The sequence below is a fragment of the Elgaria multicarinata genome, chromosome 5 (assembly GCF_023053635.1).
Source record: "Elgaria multicarinata webbii isolate HBS135686 ecotype San Diego chromosome 5, rElgMul1.1.pri, whole genome shotgun sequence".
Classification (NCBI taxonomy): Eukaryota; Metazoa; Chordata; class Lepidosauria; order Squamata; family Anguidae; genus Elgaria; species Elgaria multicarinata.
This window is the reverse complement of record NC_086175.1, coordinates 130,982,304-130,986,889: the sequence shown is the minus strand read 5'-3', so window position 1 is coordinate 130,986,889 and position 4,586 is coordinate 130,982,304.

The following is a 4,586-nucleotide window of genomic DNA, read 5'->3' as shown; positions in this document are numbered from 1 at the left end:
GTCCCTGACAGGACCAGGCTACAGCGCATGCGCCGCGAAAAATAAGCGCCGGCCGTGCCGCTCTTTTTGAACGGCCTTCCGTATCAATGCGCCTGCGCGGGGAGTGGGAATGAAAGGGGGGGGGGAAGAAATGTTGTCAAGCTGTCGCGCAGGCGCGCTGGCCTTGCTATATCTTCCTAGGTTCATTCTCTCCTGCTTATTGCAAACGGTTGTTGTGTTATGCAGCCTAGGCGAGCTCAGTGGAGACAAAGGGGTGGGGGTTGAAATCCAACTTAAGTCCTATTTAGAGTGGATCCATTGAAATTAATAGGGCTTAAGTGGGTCATGACGAACTTAAGTCCCATCCTTCTCAATGGGTCTACTCTAAATAGGACTTGTTGTTTATTCGTTCAGCTCTTCCTGACTTCATGGACCAGCCCACGCCAGAGCTTTCTGTCAGCCATTGCCAGCCCTAGCTCCCCCAAGGTCAAGTCTGTCACCTCCAGAATATCATCCCTCCATTTTGCCCTTGGTCAGCTCCTCTTCCTTTTGCTTTCCACTTTCCCTACCATCAGCCTCTTCTCCAGGGTATCCTGTCTTCTCAGTATGTGGCCAAAGTACTTCAGTTTTGCCTTTAATACCATTCCCTCAAGTGAGCAGTCTGGCTTTATTTCCTGCAGTATGGACTGGTTGGATCTTCTTGCAGTCCAAGGCACTCTCAGGATTTTCCTCCAACACCACAGTTCAAAAGCATCTATCTTCCTTCGCTCAGCTTTCCTCATGGTCCAGCTCTCGCAGCCATAGGTTACTACGGGGAATACCATTGCTTTAACTATGCGGACCTTTGTTGCCAGTGTGGTGTCTCTGCTCTTAACTATTTTTTCAAGATTTGTCATTGCTCTCCTCCCAAGAAGTAAACGTCTTCTGATTTCCTGGCTGCAGTCAGCGTCTGCAGTAATCTTTGCGCCCAGAAATACAAAGTCTGTCACTGCCTCCACGTTTTCTCCCTCTGTTTGCCAGTTATCAATCAAGCTGGTTGCCGTAATCTTGGTTTTTTTGAGGTTTAACTGCAACCCAGCTTTTGCACTTTCTTCTTTCACCTTTGTCATAAGGCTCCTCAGCTCCTCCTCGCTTTCAGCCATCAATGTGGTGTCATCTGCATATCTGAGATTGTTAATGTTTCTTCCTGCGATTTTAACTCCAGCCTTGGCTTCGTCAAGCCCAGCACGTCGCATGATGTGTTCTGCATACAAGTTGAATAGGTAAAGTGAGAGTACGAAACCCTTAAACCAGTCCGTTGTTCCGTGGTCTGTTCTTACCGTTGCTACTTGTTTGTTACTTAGGTTGGATTTTACCCACTGAATATCATTGGAAGTTACCTGAGCGCAAAAGAGGAAACAGGTTTGAATGTGCTACGAAAAGTGATGCTCCTTCTTCTTCTTCTTCTTCTTCTTATTATTATTATTAATAATTTTGCTTGAGTGGTGTGCATTTCACACAAACTCATGATGGTGAAATTTGGTGTGAAATTCCACATTTTTAATAACAGATGAGGGCAAACGCACCCAAGTTATTTCAACTTTCTTCTCGTTGGGAGTATCCAAAGAACTTTAATACTTGCAGGAATGAGTCAGTCAACCACAAAGTGATTGAAACGAGTGTTCCAGAATTTGAGAACAGATCCTAGAACCATAGAATCATAGAGTTGGAAGGGGCCTATAAGGCCATCGAGTCCAACCCCCTGCTCAATGCAGGAATCCACCTGAAAGCATCCCTGACAGATGGTTGTCCAGCTGCCTCTTGAAGGCCTCTAGTGTTGGAGAGCCCACGACTTCCCTAGGTAACTGGTTCCATTATTGTACTGCTCTAACAGTCAGGAAGTTTTTCCTGATGTCCAACTGGAATCTGGCTTCCTGTAACTTGAGCCCGTTATTCCGTGTCCTGCATTCTGGGAGGATCGAGAAATGACCGTGGCCCTCCTCTGTGTGACAACCTTTCAAGTATTTGAAGAGTGCTCTCATGTCTCCCTTCAGTCTTCTCTTCTCCAGGCTAAACATGCCCAGTTCTTTCAGTCTCTCCTCACAGGGCTTTGTTTCCAGACCCCTGCAGGGGTTGGTTTTGCTTTTCAACTTCACTGGTTTTATTTTTTTAATTTTAATGGATTATTACCATCAGGACTAGTAGCCATGGATAGCCTTCTCCTCCAGGAATTTATCCAACCCTCTTTTAAAGCCATTCAAAGTGGTGGCCGTCACTACATCTTGTGGCAGAAAATTCCATAGTTGGGATTCTGAAAGGAGAGCATTCCACAACCTTTCAAGGGAGACAGATATGAATGTCATTCTTTTAGATTTTTTTTTTTACTAAGCAGGCTGTGTTTGACTTTGTATGTACAAAAAATAAACATAATGCGGACAAGAATTTTCTATGTGGGAAGAGGGGCGTTTTCTCCCAGGCATTTTAACCTTTTGGGTTTTGCGTGTTTTAAAAAAATCTTTTAGGCCACAATCCTATGCATGTTTTGACAGAAAGAAGTCCTACAACTCCCAGCACCCCTCACCCAGCACAGCTGGTTGTGCAAATGCTGGGAACAGTAGACATTTTTCTGTTTAAACATACATACAACTATGCCCTTCTTTTGTTTCATCTTTACATGGTTGTAAAAAAACTTTAAAACTATAAAAACTTTATAGTTTTAAAGATTTTACACTGCGTTTTCTCGTGTCGTATTTTATAATTGCAATTTTTGTGAATCTTCCAGAGAGCTTTGGTTGTTGGGCAATGTAGACGTGTAATAAATAAATAAATACTTAGAATTATGCTTAATTAATTAATTAAATTAGGCGTTTATATTAAGCCAAGTCATGGAAGGGAAGGTCAAGGGACTAAGGGCCACTGGAACATTACAATCCGTTATAAAACAAGCCCAGAAACACATGAAGAATAGCTACTAATCTTGAAGGCTATATACCAGATCCGAATTCAGAGGCTAACATGTTTCTAAATACCAGCAAACATTCTAGCTTCTGACATGTCTCCTTATTGTGTTCTGAATAAAGTGCAGTTTTCAGGGGCTCTTCAAAGTCTCCAAAATGCACACAAGTCTCCAAAATATACCACCATGCACACAATTCATTATAGCAATCTATCTGGGATTTCAGATCCATGGAGGGCAACAGAGGTCAGTGTTCTTCCAGTTTACTCTACCCCGGAGGCAGAGAAAATGATCATCAAATTGCATAGGACTGTGCGTCAGGTTTTTGTGTGTTTGGAAAATGCCAGAGTAATTATTGTTCTGACGTTAGTGAGGCCTACGCAACCTGAAAGAGAACGTCCGTGTCCGGTCTTCCATGCTTTGTGTAGGACTACCAGTGGGACATTACAATGCATCATAAACCAAGCCCAGAAACATATGCAGAATTCACAAAGGTCTATTTCTAAAGTTAACAAGCAGATTTATTAGAAACATCTGTTAAAACAAAGATGCTTTTAGACAGGGTCCCAAAGATCTTGTAATTTCTCAGTAACAGACATTTTAACAAAATCCGTCATGGAGTTTGACATTTATCGCAGAAATTAAATGGCATTCACAAAGAATCCTGCAGCAGCCGCTGAGCATCAAGTGTTCGCTGCTAAGGATGAATTTTAAGTGGCTGTTTGGACATGGGGATGAAGTAGATTTCAGGTGAGAAGGTGGCTGGTCTTGTGAAAATGTATCAAGGTCACTTAACCGACTCCTGGCTCCAACACATTTGAAGACTTCACAGGAGATGGCGAGCTGAAATCTCGCTTTCACGGGATTAGTGGCCGTGCCAAAAAAAATCAACTTGTTTTCACAGTGATTGTAAAACTTGCCTGAAGGAGTAAGATCTTTTTTCCCCCAGAAAGAATATCACAGAAAGGGGAAGACTAGGCTGATCCTATCCATCAGCCAAGGGACTAAGGGTCACTAGGAGGTTGCATGTCCTTACTCTTTCAACTATAGGACTTGGCTTCTAGACCCCTCACCATCCTGGTCACTGTTCTCTGGATGCACTTCATCTTGTCAATGTCCTTCTTAAAATGGGGCACCCAGATCCGGACACTGTACTCCAAATATGGCCTTTCCCATCACCCCTTACCCAATCCTTTCAACTGGAGACGGCAGGGATTGAACCCCCAACCCGCTGAATGCAAAGCAATTGCTGTACCGCTAAGCTACAGCCCTTCATCTTGGATAGAGGAGTGTTCAGTTTTGTAGAACCTACAACTTGAAGTGGTACAGCCCAGACAGGTTTGCCCCCGATGAGAAGTAGACTTTTCTTCCCTGAAGAAAGTGTATCGCTTGACTTCACCAGCAATTAACTGCTCTTCTTCCATCCAGAATCCACTTCAAAGTACCCCCACCTCCCACTCCTGGATTTGCTCCTTGCATTTCCCCTCCTGCACCAATGGATTAATGTCAAGTTACTCCATAATCCATGAGCCTCGTGTGGCGCAGAGCGGTAAAGCAGCAGTTTCTGCAGCTGAAACTCTCCCCACGGCCTGAGTTCGATCCCAGCGGAAGCTGGTTTCAGGCAGCCGGCTCAGGTCGACTCAGCCTTCCATCCTCCCGAGGTCGGTAAAAT